The sequence below is a fragment of the Solanum lycopersicum genome, chromosome 1 (genome assembly GCF_036512215.1).
Source record: "Solanum lycopersicum chromosome 1, SLM_r2.1".
Classification (NCBI taxonomy): domain Eukaryota; kingdom Viridiplantae; phylum Streptophyta; class Magnoliopsida; order Solanales; family Solanaceae; genus Solanum; species Solanum lycopersicum.
In genome coordinates, this window is record NC_090800.1 from 14,309,516 (window position 1) to 14,330,597 (window position 21,082).

A 21,082-nucleotide genomic window follows, 5' to 3' on the forward strand; every position below is an offset into this window, starting at 1 on the left:
TAAACAAAGAAAGATCCACAAGACGGTCCACAATAGTCCTCAAGATGTGTAAGCTAGAGGGCAGACTTGCCGATGAATTCAAGTCTTCAAAACATCCAAAAATGTATGCCTTGTACCATTCAGTCTTGTTGATGCACTATTTTTTAAGGAGAAACTAGGGAAAAAATACATTACGAGTAGAAATATTAATCATTGAGCCCTTATGGGAATAAGAGTTGTGTCCACGATATGTGCGAGAATACGATTCTGAAAACATAACGATAAGGGCCCAAAGTAAGAAATGTAATAGTCGGGTTAAGCCACGACTCTTTTGCATTTCAAAGTCATTAGGACATGTTTTGATCATGTACGAAATTAACCCAAAGAACTTTGTACCAAACACATCTTCGAATAACTTTTCATTGATGATGAATTGCTTAAACAACACTAACAACTGTAACTCACCACTCTTAGGTGAGATGGGGAGATTCGCATAAAGTAGGCGAACCGCTTCGTCTAAAAGCTCAAGACCACACAAAGTAAAAAAGAGAGACAGTTTATGAGATTTGAGATAGACGCTTACCGGGAAGTGAGAGTCCTTTAATTCACAGAGATCTAAAACTAGATCGGGAACTATAGGGCGAGTTTTGAAGCGATAATACATCTGCTTCTATACGATACCCCAGAATCATTGCATGTCTCCGTAGGAGAGATATCCCATAACATAGAGACAAGGTTTCTTTAATTCTTTATGATTAGTAGTAGAATCTCACTTCTTTGAGGACTCATACGAAGTATCCATGAATCCTATGGAGAATCAGAAGTGAGAGAGAGAGAGAGAGAGTGGGGTGTGTGTGTGTGTGCGTGCATGTGCATGTGTGTGTGCGTGTGTGTGTGTGCGCGTGTGCGTGTGCGTGTGCGTGTCTGTGTGCGTGTGTGTGCGTGTGTGTGTGCGTGTACGTGTGCGTGTGCGTGTGCGTGTGTGTGTGTGTGTGTGTATCTGTGTGTGTGTGTGTGTGTGTGCGTGCATGCGTGCGCGTGTGTGTGTGTGTGTGCGTGCATGCGTGTGTGTGTGTGTGCACGCGCGCGCACGCGTGTGTGTGTGTGTGACATTATTTTCTTTCTGTTCAAAAGATACATAAATCTGGGTCAGCATTTAACTACATTTATATCCAAACCTTTATTCCTTTGCCAAATTGATATAGAGAAAACTCTTCTCGAGGCTAAAACCTTTAATATGTGAGTAAAATGAAACTTTTCATTCCAATGACTGATGACTTTGGTAGTTTTAGAGAATATTAACCTTTCAGCTCTCTCTTAAATATTCAACGGTACTCAGAAGTCTCTGTTGCACCAATTGCTTAACTTCAAATGCAGGAGAATAGTAAATGCAAGTCCACCTTTTTGTTGGGCAAGAAAAATCCTTGTCTGGATGGATTTGGGGGAATTTTGTTTCGAACGGGTTTATTAGGATTTTCACTCATTTGAGGCTCTTTTCTTAGTTATATTGGCCTGCTTTAGTTTAATATTTGTGCCAATTGGTGCCTTTTATGTGGTTTTTATAATGTTTGCAGGAAAATGAATGTAGAGTTGATTTAGAAGAAATTTGAATAAAACAAGTGAAAACGAGGTAAAAAATGTAAATAGGAAAAAAGAAGAACTGACAGAAACTTAGAGTACAGAAAATATTATGGTTTATATTTTTGGGTAAAGATTTTTAAGGTAAGTTGCCAGATAATTCATATTTGGTCTTGAATATTGGGTGCCAAATAGTAAAATCTCTTGTTCTCTTCTCCATTCCTTTTTATATATTGTTGAAATTATAGTTGTAATTGTGAATATGAAATTGAGGTTCTTTTCTAGAAACAAACAAAACTATTTGGGAGATTAGTGTTGACTTATAATGATCAAGACTATCTATGATTAGTTAAGGTCTTGAATTGCAATGGATAGTGGAGAGTGGATTAAATTCCTAAATTTTTAATTCCCATGTACACTTTGTTTGATAGCATCTTTGCCCAAATCCATCATTTTGTCACCAAAATTACGTCTTTCCAATTGCCGACAAATTTTTTCTTGTGGGATTAGACCCTGATTCTTCTTGGGTAATTTTGTTGCCAACAACCTCTTACTCTTTTAACTTATTTTGAGGGTAATTTGAGTTTTATCACCATTTAAAGCATTATATAAAGGAAGTGGTTTATTTTGTTCGAAGTTATTTCAATGAGGCTGAGTTGACTAAGTTGTATTCTACTTCGTGTCTAATTCTTATTCATAATGTTAATAGTTCTGATTCATTTTCTGATATAAAGCCTATTGACCTTAGTAACTTTACTAAAAAGATCCTTTACAAGATCTTAAATGATGTACTGGAACACATTCTTCCTATGATTATTTTTGAAAATCAATCTGGTTTTGTACATGGTACATTGATTACTGAAAATATTCTTTTACCGCAAGAAATTAATCATGGTATTAAAAGAAAAATGACATAGACAATGTGTTCATTGAACATGATATGTCTAAAGAGTATGATATGACTAAGTTAATTGTCAATTTCTTTCTGATATTTTAAGAATATTTGTTTTTTTCTCAAAGATAGTTTAGTCTTATGAGGAGATCCATTAGTAATATATTGTAGTCTTGTCCTTGTTAATAGATGTAGAAAACATTTTTTTCATTAAGAGAGCTAAAAAAATTTCTAAAATGTTAAACCATTTTAATAGTAATCAACTTTATAAAGGTTTTATAATCATAAGACAAGACCCTCAAGATAATGATTTATCTTATGTTGACAATATTATCCTTTTTTTCTTCAGGTTGTGGCCCGAAGATTAATGAGGAAAAAAGTTGTTTCTTGATTATTGCAAGGACTCTTATGGATGAGATAGATAGAATAAAAGGGAATATTAATTATACACATAAGTATTTTCTTATAACATATTTGGGTTGCCATTTGTACATCCGAAAAACTTTGATTTCTAGTTTAACTTATATGGTATCTAAAATTATCAAAGGAACTAAAAGATGGACAAAAGCTCCTGTCTATTAGGGGATGAGAAATATCGATTAAGCATGCCTTACAATATCAATCCTTAAAAAGGTTAAAAGTCAACTGAGTAGAATCTATTGGAGAATTGGTGATGTGGAAAAAAGATACTACTAGTATTCATGGAAATATTTATGTTTTCCGATTGATTAAGGTGGTGCTGGGTTAAGGACTATGATGGAGAGGTACGAGCAATATACGAAAGGTCATACCAGCCTATTTTGGATCAAAATTCTTATAGTGGAAAATGGCTATTCAGACTTTATTTTAGAATGTGATTTCCTTGTTATTGCCAATATAATTAAAGATTAATCTCAAATGGCCTTGATACTGCGGGAAACTATTATGGAGTCTAGAAGAATGAATTTGCAGGCCAATGTGATAGATTTACATTGCTTCATAGAGGGTAATCACGTGGAAGATGTACTAGCTAAATATTATTTATATAGAAAGTACGTCTTGATTTTTTATCCCAATGATTTTCCAAAAGATGCATCAGGTATGTACACCATTGATGTCATTGTGATGCCTTCTAAAGACATGCAAAAAAAAAAGATTCAGAGTCACTTTCTATGAACTCTCTTTCTTATGTTTTTGTTTGATATGAGATTTTTTAAAGGTTGTATACTAATGCTTATTAACGGAGGTTTAGCATATCGTCCCCTTCTGTTTGTTTTATGTATAGATCTTTGAAGAAATGAGAGGTTTTAACCACCGAGGGCTTAAACTTTAATATTAAAAAAGTTCACTTGATTCTCCATGAAATGATAGACTTTATATTTGTTGACTTTTATGAATCCTCCACGAGCTAAGAGATAAGGTTCCTTGAGTGTACTAATAATAGAAAAAAACATTAAATGCTTAAACTAAAGAGCACAAATGCTTATGTGAAAACCTCCTTTAAAAGATAAAAGGCACGCCATGCCACACGAGACTTCTCAAGATCCAATAACTTCAAGAAACTTATGAATCATGTTGTGATAATAACCGCATTGTAACACCTCATTAAAGAAATGATGAGTGATCGATTTACTTAAGATATAAAAATGTCCCGATTTCGACTCTTAGTTAGGTATTTTTAATGATAACAAACAGTGTCTCTTTTAATCAATTTTAGAGAGTATATATTATTGTTACAAAAATGGTTCTGCGACCGGATATTGGTGGTTGAGAATTCATTTGAGAAATTAGGTTGTTAATTTGCTTAGTTGTAGTATATTGTTTTTTTTTGGGTTGTTTTTGGTTGAGTTGCAGGTCTAATACAACGAGTGACAATGATAATGAAAATGATAGTCAATACTGTCAAAATGACATGGGTGATTTCAAAAATATGCACGTCAATATTGTTCAAACTACGGGAGTCATACGGATACCTCCCATAACCGGTAGGACAGTGTTTCATATAACTGTACTGTAACTACAATTGCTTCAACTAAGAGGAATCTTTGTGAGGTTTAACTCATGAGGACCTCAAGAACACCTTTGAAATTTTGAGGAAGTGTGTACACCATTTGTGTTTTAAAACATCTCACATGCGTCCACGAGGTTGAGGTTATTCCCGTTCTCTTTGATGAGTGATGATACAAAATAATTGTTGGAATTACCAAATGACTATATCACTTTTTGGTCCTATAACAAAAAAAATTATACCTATATGGTGCAATGGTCACATCCAGGGAGAACCCCCAAGACTTAAACGATGTCTTCGTCCTCGGAGAGGACTAAGACTAGCCTCTTAGCATTCATCATTACAATAATAGGAAAAAATGCAGAAAATTTAAAACTTTTCATCTACACTACTTCATGAGGTTTACTTTGACCTCTCGCATACACATAATATATTCATATCGAGTATACATAGACCCTTCGTATAAAAAGATTATATAGTCTTCTACTTTTATTATACACATATATATAAGATACAATATAGTCTTAAAATGGATGTCTCATATCATAACAATCTAAAGAAGAGTATAACAATTTGGCATAGACCATACATAAATAATATAAAAGCCACATATAGGTTATATAATTATTCTCAATTGAAAGAGAATGAACGAAGTGTCTTTTAGACTAATCAACATCCAATGCTAGAAAATGGCATTTTTCTTGAAGTAGTGAGGACCTACCCAACTTGGAGAATGAGGATTTAAGCCTTATTCAATGACCTCACACTCGTCAACGACCAGAACCTAAAATATTTGGGAAAAGTTATAAAATAGAGGTTAGCACATAGCTTGTACTAGGTTTGGAAACGATGAACACACAACATATAAATCAGTCTAGAAAAGGTACAATTTGTTGAAAACATGCAAACTACTTTAAAAATCCCATTTACGGATTTTAAGGAAATAACTTAACCATTAAAACACATAATTATCAAAGCAATGTCTTATTCCACACAGGTCCAAAAAAAAACTAAGTCAAGTCAACATATGTATAGCCAAATAACTTCAATCATCATTTTATAACCACAAGGCGATATACAAGAACTTCATAACATTTCAACACATACTAGACCCTTACCCACAACCCATTATCATGTCTTCAAGTCCAATGACCAATCAAAGCCCATTAACCTCACTCAATCAAGTAAACCAAATCAAGGACCACAAGAATTGCGTAACTTCACACATCATAACATCAAGAGTAACCATTATCATATTTCAGCAACATAGACCGACAACATGCTCATAAGAAACTAATATGATATAGTGTGAATAACATGTAAAGTCAACATATACATAGTATATACATTAGATAACACAAGAACCACCTCCTAAGGCTTCCCTCAAGGTAAAGTAATGTAAGGCATAGGTAGAGCTACATACCCCTACCTAGGCTAACTCAATCCTCTTAAGTCACTCTAGTTAGTGCTTACTTCATTACTTGATTTTACTTTGGGGAACACATGCACTAACCGACATAGACTATAAGAACTAAGAGTGGAATCCGGTGTTGTAAAACCATACACCGATGGAAGGTGCTCTACCTTCCAAAGTAGTACCAAACATGAACATAGCATCTCGGTGGATTCACCTACCTAGTAATCCTACGGAGGCAACATAGTTTATGGAACTTGGAGGTCTTTATTGGAAATATCACTTTATGACCTTTTGTGACAGGAGGCTATCAACTATGGTGAACCCTACCTCCCCAACTAGGGAAGGTTCCACCCCTCATCTTCAAGCTCACTCGGTGTTATGGTACAGTCCCTTTATAAAATATCTTTAAGTCATCCATTTTATAAAAGCTTAGTTTAGGTCATATGGTCTACCCCTTATATAATCATCATCATAGATTAATATAAATTTCATGAGTATTGTTCTTTAATTTAAATCACACATGTTAGGTTAGCACATTTATATATTCACATTATAATAAGTCACATAGGTAAGTCATCACCATGCTTATATGATCGCATCTTAGCAAACAACTCACAAGTCATAATTCAAGATATTCCAATTTAACATCATACCAACCCTAGTCAATCATATCATAAGGTATAATTCAATATAACATCATCACTAAGCACAAGTAGTCCTAATTGAAGTTAAGGATTGAGATCAGCCATAATCAAGGTTTTACAATCGAACATCCAATTAAACCCAACAATGGGTGTAGTATCATCACCCCATAGTAATCAACACAATAATGAAGTCAATTAAATCACTAAAAAACAATTAATCACTAGTTCATAGCCTAGGGTAAGGGATTTGGGTAAAATTCAAGATCTAGTTCACAACATAGATTAATTCATGAAGAACTAGAATAATTGAATCTTCATACGTCATAATATAATCATAATCAACTAAATAAATCATAAACAAAGAAATTTAGAATATCAAATTTTTAATAGAAGAAAACCCACTTGAAACTCATCTTTTTGAAATCAATTTTGAGGAATCCTTTGGTGTAAGGAATCACATACCTTGTTAATTAATGGAGAATGATGGAGCAACCACCCCTTTGATTCCCTTAGACCTTTACCTAGCCCTTCAATGGAAATCTTCTATTTGGTTGAGAGAAAGAAGTGTGAAGGAAGAGCAGTTGGGTTTTGAAAAATATGAGGGTTGGGTGAGTTTAATTATGTTAGGAGCTTTCTATAAGTCATTAACTAACTTAATTAGACCTCCCTTACCCTATACCAAATGAAATAACCACCTAATTAATTAATTATACTAATTAAAATAAGGCAGCAAAAAAAGTGACCTAACCTAGGAGATCCCGACCTACGTTTGTAGGTCAATTCTACGGCTAGTGTCCCTTCTGTGCTGCATATCTTTCATTTTGGTAAGACACTTGCCAAAGTAAACCCTAAGAAAATTTACTAAAGTACCATCTACGGTGTCCATCAACACCACGTCAATTTGCCAATGCCCCGTTGGTTAGCAATCATTGATGCACTGTCTTTGGACTACTTTTACCTAACAGAAGGTCCTTGTCAAGGACCCTCTGGTTGGTAATTGAAGAGTCATATCCGAACGTTTCAACCCTAAACCGATTTTAATATGTATTAGACACCTTACTACCTTATTCCATTCATGTCCAACTCCTAAAACCTAGTCAAATAGTCTAAGGCACTCAAGCAACTCTTGGACTAGTTTCCGGACGTCATGGACATTTCTTGAAGCTTTGAATCTAAAACTTCCTAGACAACTTATACAAATTATTTTTTACCTTAACATAGTGTCCAAAACCTTATTCAATCATGTTAGGTTCTAAATTATGGCTTAGACTTTCAGAGTGTTACATTAGCCCCCCTCAAGGAAATTCCTACCCGAGTGACACTAAAATTGTTAAAAAGGAAAGAATAGACTCGATATTACAAGCCCAACCAACAATAAAATATCAAAAAATGAGTTACAATTCAAATTAACATAATTACATGAAATTTTACACCATGCAACTAAAAACATCATTTTCAACTCATAGCAGTTCAACATTCATTACATGCTTATTCACTTATGCCAAAGCTTTCTTCCACACATATCAACATTGTCAACAAAAATCGTGAAGTCACAATATACTAAAATACACCATATAAGTTCAAATCAAATAAAAGAGCATTTTCTTGAAAACATTCATTTCAATAGGCATAAATCACTGTAATTATTGTATATAAAAGCATAAAATTCACTATTTTTCTAAAAATCAAGGGAACTTAAAATAAAATCATTATTTTCACTATAAATAGGAACAACTAAGCTTAGTTTTCAAATAGATGAGGGTAACAGGACTTCATGTCTGCCTCGGCCTACCATGTTGCATCCTCAATTGGTGGTTCTTCCATTACACCTCTACGGAAGTGACCTCCTTGTTCCTTAACTTCTAAACTTGTAAATCAAGGATTTCAATAGGAACCTCCTCATAAAAAGATTCTCTTGAACACCTAGACCCTCAATTGGAAAAATGGACTTGGGATCATCGATAAACTTTTTAAGCATGGAAACATGGAACACCGGATGAACCGAAGACAATTAACTTGGTAACGTCAACTCATATGTATCCTGCCCAACCCTTTGCCAAATTTCATAAGCACCCACATAACCAGGACTCAACTTCCCTTTCATTCCAAATCTCACCACCCTTTTATAGGTGATATTTTTAGGAACACTTTTTCACCTTCTTCAAACTCTAAGTTTCTTCTCCTATGGTAAGCATATGACTTTTGCCGGCTATTGTCTGTTTTCCTTCCTTATTATATGAACCTTGTCCAAAGTCTTATTAATCTATTCAGGACCCAAACGTGAAGACTTCCCCACTTCAAACCGTCCAATTGAAGATCTACATCTCCTACCCTACAAGGCCTCAAAAGGAGCCATAGATATAGATGAATGGTAACTATTGTTGTAAGAAAACTAAACCAAAGGCAAGTGTTTATACCAATTTCCCTTGCAGTCAATTATAAGAAATCTAAGCATATCATCAAGGGTTTGAATAATAATCTCCACTGGACCATCCATTTGGGGATGAAAAACGGTGCTTAGTTTCACGTTGGTACCCAACCCTTATGGAATGACCTTCAAAATCTAGATATTAATTGTGCACCCCTATATGATATGATGGATAACGGAATATCCTGCCAACAGACAATTTGTTGTATGAAGATCCTCGCATAATTCTCCACTGAGTATGTGGACTTGAAGGGAAAAAATTGAGTGGATTTGATCAAACTATCCACAACCACCCATATAAAGTCATGTTGCTTTTGTGTCAGAGCCAAACCTAGCATGAAATTCCACATTAATGTCTTCCCACATACAAGTAGGAACTTTGATTTCTTGAAATTCGACTTTCACTTGTTTGAAATTTGGACATTTTTCAACAAATTATGCTATGTCCCCCTTTAATCCTTCCCCCCAAAAAACATTCCTAAGGTCATGATACATCTTTGTAGAACAATGATGAACAGAGTAACGATCTCGATGAGCTTCCTCAAGAATCCGATTTCTCAAATCATTGACATTAGGCACACACAATTTACTTTGGTATCTAGGAACAACATCCCCCCTTAGGAGAATGACTCATTCATGTTCCAAAGAACCAATTATTTCAACTCCATCAATAATGGATCAAAGTATTTCTTAGACTTCACTTCAACCACCAAAGACGACTCGGAGTTATGATATACCACAACACTACCATTTAGAGAATCTTCAATTCGAACCCCTAAACGAGCCAACGTATGAACATCCCTCACTAGGTTTGCTTTAAATTCTTCCACATGGGACACACTTTTTGTGGACGAACGACTTAGAGAGTCCTCCACCACATTAGCCTTGTCGGGGTGATAGAGAACACTTATCTTGTGGTACTTCAATAATTCCAACCACCTTCTTTGACGAAGATTCAAATCATTTTGTGTGAATACTTATTGAAGACTTTTATGTTCCGTATACACATCCACATGAACACCATACAAGTAATGCCTACATATTTTAAAAGCAAAACTCCACGACCGCTAACTCAAGATAATGAGTTGGATCATGCACCTTAAGTTGTCTAGAGGCATATGCTACTACTTTCACATGTTGCATAAGAACACAACCCAAGCCCACTCGGGATGCATCACAATAAACCACAAAATCCTTTGTACCGCCCGGTAGGGCAAATAATGGAGCGGAAGTAAGCCTATCTTTCAAAATTTGGAAGCTTCTTTCACCTGTTTACGACCACTGATATTTCACATTCTTTTGGGTCAAGGTAGACAAGGGAGAAGAAATGGACGCAAAATCATCCACAAAACTCATATAATAACCTGCTAGGCCTAAGAAAATCCTACATTAGATTGGATTCAATGATCTAGGGTAATTTTTTACCGTCTCTGTTTTCCTTGGATCAACCTCGACACCCCACAAGAGATAATATGACAAAAAAATTGCCACCGACCTCAACCAAAACTCATATTTTCTATATTTAGAAAATAGTTGTGGTTCTCTAAGAACTTGCAAAAAAACCTTCAAATGCCACATATGATTACCCTCACTCTGTGAATATACCACAATACCGTTAAAAGACAATCACGAATACATCAAGATAGTTTTGGAACACCCTATTCATGATATCCATAAACGCCAATGGGGTATTCGTCAATCCAAAAGACATTACTAGGAACTCATAATGACCATATCTAGTCCGAAAGGCCATCGTCGAAATATCTTCATCTCTCTCCCTAAGTTTGTGATATCCCGATCTCAATTAAAACTTGAAAAAGTAACTGGCCCTTGGAGTTGATCAAATAAATAATCAATTAGAGGGAGAAGATACTTGTTGTTTATTGTGACTTTGTTGAGTTTATACTAATGGATACACATTCTAAGTGACACATCCTTCTTTTTCACGAACAATACCGGTGAACCCCATGAAGAAACACTAGGCCAAATAAAGCCTCGTGTAGTAAATCTTTGAGTTGAGCATTCAATTCTTTCAATTTGGCTGGAGCCATCCGATAAGGAAGAACTGAAATGGGATTTGTATCCGGTAGCATGTTGATACAAAATTAATTTCCTATTTGGGAGGAATACCGGGAAGATCATTAGGAAATACATCTGTAAATTCCCTCATCATGGGGTCCGACTCAATGGGAGGAATTTAGTAGTATAAAGCTTTGACTCTTAAAATATGACCCTTAGAGTCATCTTACAGTCTTTGAACTAAGAAATGATACAGCCTCTGGGAATAGAATTTATCCCATTCCATTCTAAAACGGATTCATTTGGGTCCTCCTCAAGGACCCTTTGGTTGGTCCGTTAAGAGTCGTACCCTAGCGTTTCAACCCTTAACCGACTTTAATAGGTGTAAGACATCTTAATACCTAATTTAAATAAATTATGACGCCTAAAACCTAGTCAAATAGTCTAAGGCACAATTGCACCTCTTCAACTAGATTTCGGACGTCATGGACGTTGACACTTTGATTCTAAAACTTCGTAGACCACTTATACTCATTATATTTGATCTTCAAAAAGTCTTCTAACCCTCATACTCTCATGTTAGGCTCTAGATTACGTCTTAGATTTTCGGAATGTTACAACAATTAGGTAAACTGTAGCTATGAAAGCTAATTAAGTGTTTTCTCTTTGCAATATATGAAAATTTCCCTACTATATCCATATTTTCCATGACTTGACTTCAAGAATTATCAAGTAAGATCACAAACTAAAATTTAATATAACTTAACTCTCATATAATTTTTTTATAAAAAAATTGAGTATTGATATTATTTGTTTTGGTATATATATGTTAAACAAGTTTCTGGGCACACACTTTGCGCGTATATCCATATCATTTAGTTTATAAGTTTAAGAATTCATATGAATATTTTATGTTATATATTTGAGTTATGAAAATAATTAATGTTGATCCTATTCATATGATTCAACAAAGAAAAAGTTTTTGTCCCATAAAAACCCTAAAATACCTTTTAAAATTTTGGATTTTGCCTTGAGGCCTTATTTGAATTTCTACCTTTGCCTCTAAAGTATTAAAATAATTTATTTATGTTCTTAATTTCTTTTTGGTACGAATTAAAAAATTGTCAGAATATATGTTGTAAACAAACTTCAACAAAAATGAACAACCTTAATTTACACAATAATGAAAAACCTTATTTACAAATGTTAATTGTTATTTTGGCCATCAAGATGGTAACAGAAATGTTTATAACTCATAGCAGTTCACAAAAGATCATTTAATTTTGTTAATGATTACATTATCTTTTTACTTACAAATTTGATAAAAATAAATGTAAAAATATGTTAAGAAAAAAAAATTAATTCATAGTTTAAATAAATTTAAATATGTATGACCATGATTGAAATATTACCAATACACATTATGATGCTCATTAAAAGAATAATAACCTTATTTTGCATATTAAGCTACAAAAAAACTTAAATAATAACGAGCAACCTTTATATACTAAGGTTAATGGTTTGTTGGCAATCTAGACCAGTAACCAAAAAATATATAACTCATAACGATTCACAAAAAAAAAATTATTTTGCTAATAATGAAAATATAATTTACTTAAAATTTGACAGAAATAAATGTACCATGTTAAAGAGAAAAATCTTAATTTATAGTTAAAAATATTGTACGAAACATCAACATTATTGCACAATTCTCATATGCTTACCCCTTTTGGTGCCTAGTCAGGTTAATTCCATAGGATTCTTCCTCCTCCAACTTTGTATCTTTTGAGATACCAATAGATTCTTTTAAATTCCACTAGTTAAATAATATATCCTTTTTACAACTGTATTATTTCAATTAAATATGAGTGTATGTTTATCATGGTTGTGATGCATTACTTTGAAGTTCATAAATTGGAGGATATAAGCCTATTAATTGTGATGCTACCCTTCAAAATTTAACACATATTTGATAATAGTTTTAGCACATAACTGATAATAGTATTAATTGTGATGCTACCCTTCAGATTTCTTAATTAAGTCATAAATTATTTTCAACTCCAAATTAATTGAAAGAAAACGTAGTTCAATAATATTATTTAACTAGGTAATTTACCCATGCTGCGCGCGGGCCTATGTTATCTCTATATCGTTTTGAACAATCTTTCCTATAATTGATTTTATAAGGAAAAAAAAGTAAATTATTGCAGGTATTTTAGAAAATTTCTAAAGAAATTAAATGATTTGACATTGGCTCATATTTTAAAATTTGTAAATATATAAATATTTATTATAAAATATATTGATATCTAATTGTTTTTGTATTTTACATAATTTATCATAATATATGTTATATGATATAATTATCTTGTTAGACTGATGTTTTTATGTAGCGACTAAACATCACTTTTTATATAATTCTTTTGTATATGAAAAATATAGAATCTTGAAATTTTATAGTTAGAATAACTCCTTGTGTAAAAAGATTTATGTGAAAAATTTTGATGACAAAAATGATTTTTAAATAAATTAAGACTGTTTAAAATTTACACAGCAACAACGTAAATAATTCTTTTGGAGACAATATACTTGTGTAAGGTCAAATATTAACCACTTCTCGTTATTATTAATTTGTGACTCTAACGACATTTAGAAGGACAAAAATAAACTTAGAACAACAACAAAATTATTATTCTTGACCCTTAATAAATTCATTCATCATTAAACTACAGAAGGTCCTTCTGTGCATTATGAAAGTACAAATCGATAAACGTGTTTGATTCTAGACTCATTTTAATAAAATATTCTCGAACATTTAAAAAATAAAAAAGATTCTACCCTAGATAATTCAAATGCTCAGCAATGAGGTGGGACATGAAGGATAATAAATCAATGCTAATAGACATATCTTTAAGATGTTACTTTTGTTTATAGTAGGTTTTGTTTCATATTCTTCAAATTAAGCTTGACGAAAATAATCACATCTTACAACAAAAATATTTAGAAGAGCATAATGAAAAGCAAAAAAAGAAAACATTAAAAAGAATGAAAATCTTTATCATAGTCAGATTATATATATACCAAACAAAAAAAAATCAATACAATTGTAAGGAGACAACAAAACATTGAGGAAAAATACATATTAAAGGGAGAAATCAATGTCATATTCACTGATGATAACAAATCATTCTAACTAGAAAAGTTACTATGTTTTGAAATAAGATACCTTAAAAAATTTACTAACACTTCAATCAACTTTCAATCATTAAAGTACTCATAATATACATTGATATCATTTCGTAAAAACATATAACAAAATAAAAACCAAAAAAAATATGGGCATGGAAAGTTATTGACTCTCAAAGGATTTTCTGAAGAACACGAAATCACATCCTTGTATGTGAAGGAATAACGTTCTTGATGAAGAAATTTGAGATTTGAATGGGTTCTTTTAATGTACCTTCAATAATTTCAGTAGAAAAAACTTGCTTGAATATACAATTGACATTTGTTATTTAATTTGTACTACCAAATACTTCTAACATTAACTTTGTATAATCATGAACAACAATGTTTAAAGCATATACTCAAAAATGACAATTTTAATAAAATAAGCATAAACTAATGATTGTAAAAAACATACTAAGATATGCAAAATAAGAATGAAACAGAATGAAAAAAATTGACTCCACTGAATGCACAATCTAATACTCTATTTGTAGACAAAAAAGGGTACTGTAGAAAACGATTATTGTATATTATAGGAAAGGTCACAACTCTTTGGAAGAGTTACAACTCTTCGGAGAGGGCACAACATTTTGTGAAATTCGCAATTCTTCATAAAAGTAGAAACTCTTCATAAAATTCGCAACTTTTCATGAAAAAATTTACAATTTTTCATAAAAGTTTTAACTTTTCATCAAAATCACAACTTTTCATAAAAGTTCTTTTTTCGTGAAAGAGGAAAGCTAGTTTTGGAAATAAAATAAATTGAATGAGAATCCTTGCTTGTGGTTGAGCAACATAGGTGGGCCTAGCAAAATTATCATTATACTAGTTTCTAAACACATGCAATGCACATGTGTCTCATGCAATATGTTGTAAATTTGTTAGGATGAATCAAATTATATGAAAATATTGCAAAAATCTCAAATAAATGTTATGAAAATAATTGAAGGGAATAAAATTAAAGAAGTCTAATAGACATAGATAAAAAAAATAAACATAGAAGCAAAAAGATAACATATGCATCCTTCTTAAGACATTAATCATATCGTTACATAAATGAAAAAAGAAATAAAAAATCGATATATCATTCCAAATTTTTGTTGACACCTTCTTCATGTCCAAAAAAAATTCAAAAGTCTTCTCCATCGAGTCAAACTAAAGCATGAATCAAATAGAAAAATCATTTTAATTTCGTAAAGTGATATATAATCAGGTTAATGTAGATAAATCATATACTTTAGATAGTGATGACTTCACTAGTTTAACTATAAAATTAAAAAAATAAATTGTGATGTGAGTTTCATGAAACAAAAAAAATAAAATTTATATAGATAAAAACAAAGAGATACCAAAGTAATTGTTAATGTTATAAATTAAATAGTATTTGAAGGTTTCAAAAGGCCAAACCATAAAAAAATAACATAAATAATATTGAATATATGCAATTGTAACACCCCGAAGTTTTTTGGAGTTAACACTTGAACCATCCTTCTAGTACGTAAGTCTTTTCCCAGGAATTTAAAATTTCTTTAGTGTTAAGGTAAGGTCAGTAGATGTAGCATCTTGAGTTCTAAAAGAACCAAATTGGAAAGAACAAAAATCTGAATTTTGGAGAGTTAGGCTAATATGATTTTTGGGTCAACTCCACACAACCATAACTCCTACCACAGGCTTATGTAGCTGTTCTACGAGGTACGTTTGGAAGATCCATGAATTATCTTTTCAACACCACCAAGTTTTCTAAGTTTCAAGTTTGGATGAGTGAGATATGACCTGTTGAAGTTAGATTGTAAAATAGTGAAGGGTGTTTTGATCTTTTCCTTACCCACACAGATTCAAATCATTTAACAGTGATATTTTAGAGGTCTATTCATTTAGGTTATGTTTTATAATCCTAATATACACTTAGGATTTTAGTTTAGAGTTCAAAAATAGAAAATAAGCGAATAGAAGAGAGGATCAAGCATTCGTCGATATTGTTGCATCTTGTTACGAAATTTTTCCATGCATTTAATATCAAAAAGGTATGTAATCTTCCATAGTGTTGGGTCTTTTTACCCACACTCCAAACATGTTATTTTCAGCTGACTTTCACTCACAAAAGTTAAAGTATTCAAGTTCTTGATAGGTGTTCTTGAAGTTCATTCTAATATTTGTTTGGTTGGGGTTTTGATGATTTTTTTGAAATGAAGTGATTTTTTTGAGTGGATTAGTGTGTATATAGTTCGGGTAATTTAATCTAAAAAAACATCAGAAAAGAATTTTTTATTTAGGATCAGAAAATAAGAGTTGAAATCTGTCAAACTTAGCCTGCGTAGAGGCTGGCGCAACACACCCTATATGCGCCCATGGGGATGGGGCGACGCCCCTGGAGTGAGCCCATATCTTTTCTCTGAAATTAGGGGCTGGCGCCTTGCGCTTGGGTCGCCTGTCCCCAATTTTCTTTCCGTCTGAAGTCCTTTTTGAGCTTATTTAAACTCTATATTCACCTTTGATTCTAATTGGTGTTCCCCAATATACATTCAAGTGTACTTGTTCGCTCAAGTGATATAATTTTTTTAGAAACGAGTTATCGTTCCCAAGGGACCGATAATAAACTTATATTCACACTTCATTCCACAATTAAAGAGACATGTAAATAATTAAGGATATGATGGTTTATAGTTAAGTACGACTACTATAAATTAAATTAAAGTAATCAATAATGAACAACTTTGATATAATGTTTCAAGAAAGATAAAAAAGAACAATTCCAGGGTTGCAGCATATAATGAATGTCATGCATCATATTATCGGCTTCGAACTAACTGCAATTGTCAAATTAATGGTTTAATGGGTTGATAGTATGATCTGGGTTACACACCTCTCATCACGTACCCCAAAAATCTATCTTATTACATCGCTGAGAGCGGATTAATAGACTTATTGCGAGAAATTATTTTCATCCTATTTTATAACCAAGCAAGGTGTTCATCTTCCGGGCGACACTTCTGAACACTAATCTCCTCAATTTAATGGGTGAACCGCGCTCTCCATATTTCCTGGTCTATAATCGCTCATATGGTAAATTCAAGATTAGACACTAGGTTTATATTATGATACGCAAGCATAAAATTGTAAAACAAGAATATAAAATTAATTTGAATCGATAATAGAAGATTAATTCATGAAACCTCAAATATTCAACAATTGTTTCCTAGCTAGAGCCCTAGAACTAGGGCGTACTCATGGTATTAGTAATCAACAAAAAGATAATTGTTCATAACAAACCAGAAAAATAGAAGGCTTAAGAGGATTATAATCTTGATTCTTGCCCGTTACACTAGACAAAAGTGGAACCCGAATAATGGAAGCTCTAGGATTTATTTATTGTACTTTTACTGATGATTGTCCCTTTGAAACGTATATGATTATTTACTGATTTATCGAGTCCTAAAGTCATTTTAGGAGTGAAAACTCCTAAAATGATGTGTGTAAGTTCATAAACAAAGAAAACAACCACAAAATCAAGCTAATAAACTTAACGTCATCCTTCAACACCACCAAAACATGGGCCTAATTGACTACCTAGGCATAGAAATATGCCTAAGATCACAACCCCACACTTAGACTTTTGTTTGTTCTAAAAAAATCGTTACACCATCAACTCTTATCATAACCTTGGATTTATCAATTTACCTTAAAATCAACTAAACCTTTTTAATCATGATCGTGCAGTTTACATTTGATGCAACAATATTCCACATATATGCCAAATACAACACATGCTCCAAGAATGACTCTTCGATTATTCATTTTTCTCCGAGGCTAATGCAAACTCATACCAATACAACAACTAGATACTCCTACACATGCCATAGATTCCCTCACTAGTTTATGTTTTTTTACAACCTTTTACTCAAGCAATGTCAAAAATCACAAGGCCTATATTTCTCAACATAGTAAACTCACGCTCACAAGTAAAATTCTTACTTTCCTCGAAAAGTCATATGCTTGCCCATAGTGTAATTCAACTTTCAGATCGTACTTCTTAAGGAATCAAGAGGACTTTCATTTGGTTATAATGTTGACTTAAGGTAATAGAGGGAATTTTTGGAATTCATTATAGTGACTACTCCTCCATAATGCACATGTTAGCATTTAACGAACATCATCCTTCATACTATTCTTTCTTCTAGAACACACTACATGACTAAAGACCCCTTAATTGATCCGTGCCCTTTTATTATTTTTTATTTTTTAATATACTTTTCCACTATCCACCCAAACATTAGACTTTTCATTCGAGTAAGGTGCACATTATCCTTGATAGGATCAAGACCAACGTTTTGAGAATAGTCCTAATATTGCAACCCTTCTTTTAAGTCGAGAAACATATTGCCACTAAGTAACAAGGCCAAATTAGGGTTTTCTTGTGGTACCAATTCATCCTTAGCTCCTTCTACTTTATTTTTCAACCCTTCTTCTTAACATAGTGAGTAAAGGATTTTAAGAGGATCAAGAGACATGGTATGCAACAATAGGTTTCTGCTTATCACGTGGCTTAAAAAATGAACAAGGCCAAAGACTCAATGCAGTTTTACAAGGGGGGTAATTTCATGGTAGGCATACAAGAAGATTAAAGAATTGCCTATCTTAAAGAAACGCCTCAATCACATTACTTAAGTAATACAAGCTACTCATTCAACACACACACAGAAAGTTCTAGATATAAACTTAAGAAATAACCACCCAATTCTCACCACACATGGCATTATGACATATATAACATGCTAATATAGTTGCATTATAGTATTAATACACAATTAAGCCCCTATTTCAACATTTTAGTCAAACATAAGAACATATGCTAATTAAAAGGTCAACAAGTTATTGCATCTTTTCAAGAATAACTATCCATGAAGTTTGGCTAACTTATTGGAACATAGCTTCAGACCAAGGTTGGTTTTGTCTATCCTACTCTTCTATATGATTGATTTTCCCTTAAGTCAATTATCATCCATCTATCATTGGGAATTGTCACTCCTATGATGACTTTAGGACTCGATAATCAGTAAAATAATCATATATGGTTCAAAGGGACAATTGTCAGTAAAACTACTCAAAATAAACTCCGAGGAAGCCAAAAATAAAGAATAACAAAAACAACAAAAGAATAAAACTAGACGCGATAAAGCCGTAAACAACTATATACACAAAGAGTACCCCTACCCCACACTTATAAAGATAAGCACTGTCCTCAATGCATATGCAAAACAATGTTAAAGGGTAGGAACATCATTAAGGCATTCGCCTCATCCAAAGCGTCGTTTTCCTCCTCATCATCCATTGCCTCATCATATGTGAGCTCATCACCGTCCGCAGTCTCCAAAAATATCGGACTAGTCTTGCACAGATAGGCAGCACTATCCCTCAATGGATAATATTCTGCCAGAGTGTCCATTGCATCATCAATGACAGAGTGGCCACCAATTCGCTACTACAACTCAGCCATACCAAACATATGTGCCATAATGTTGTCATCGCGAGCTTGCTTGTCTTAAGCAAAAAATCATGGCATATGCGGTTTGTATAGTGCCTTTGTGCGAGTGACATCAACCAATTTAGCCATCAACTCCGTGGGCCAAGCAACAGTTATTTCGAACCCCTCTTCCTCAATCTCATGACTCCTCAGAAAATAGGTAATTAACCCCCCATAATAGAATCCCCACCTAAAATTATTCCGAAACATCATCATATTTTGTTTCAAAATAGCCCCCACATTAACAGGCATTCCTTTCATCAACATGTAAACTAACACCACCCTATCCCGAGTCACATCAGTCAAGTTTTTAGAGTAAGGAACACACTAAACACTATCTTCAACCACACTTTAGCAACTTGATTAAAATTTGCAAGTTGTAGGGTATTATACTTCCTTTTGTCGTTACTCCTCTCCCATCCAGCAGTAGAGACTAGAAGAAACTGTGCTTTTAACGACCAATTCTTAAAGAAGGGATATGATTCGGTCGTTAAAAGTGCATTTATAGCTACACTATTTTTTTCAGTTGTTAAAGATCCATTTTTAATTAATATTAGCATTGTTATAAAAATATGCAGACATTAAAATAATTAATATCCACTTATTCATATACTAAAAACATTACTAAATATTTAATTTAACTTTTCTTATTTTTTCACCAAAAACACACTCTTCCCACTTCTCCAAAATAGAAAACAGAGACTCAATAATGTCTCTTCATTCCATATTTTTCTCTTAGAATTGAAGAGAAAGCTCATTCGGCACACATCTCTTATATATTAACGATCAATTGAGCGATGATTGGAGAAAATTTAGGATTCATTACAGGAAATTCGCAAGCACCTACTCTCCCATGTTCTCTTTGAATGAAATCAACTATGCAGAGTCAAATTATGTGCGTCTCACCTAGGTTTGTTAGAGAAATTAGCATATACAAAGCACACGTTTCTCTTGTAGAACCTATAAAAAAGATGATCTTCACCTCATTTGTTTGATTGGAGAATGACGAAATCATATTTTTCTTATTATGACTTGGTTTGACTTTGCTTCAATTGACACTATTCAGATGTTATTTATATATATATATATATATATATATATATATATATATATATATATATATCTCCATCATCTATCTCAAAAGTTATAACTCAAACATCTCTCTAATGTTAAATAACTCCGAATTATATTAACTACCCAATAAGACATAATAATTATCTAGTTATGTAAATAAACAGGAACAGAGTATAAATTTACAATTGCAACAATCACTAAACAAATAACTAATTAAAATCACATAATTAGATTTCTAAAACTTACCAAGAATCTTACGAAAGAGGTCGTCTTCAACTTTTCAACAATAAATTGTTAGTTCTTACTTATGTTGGT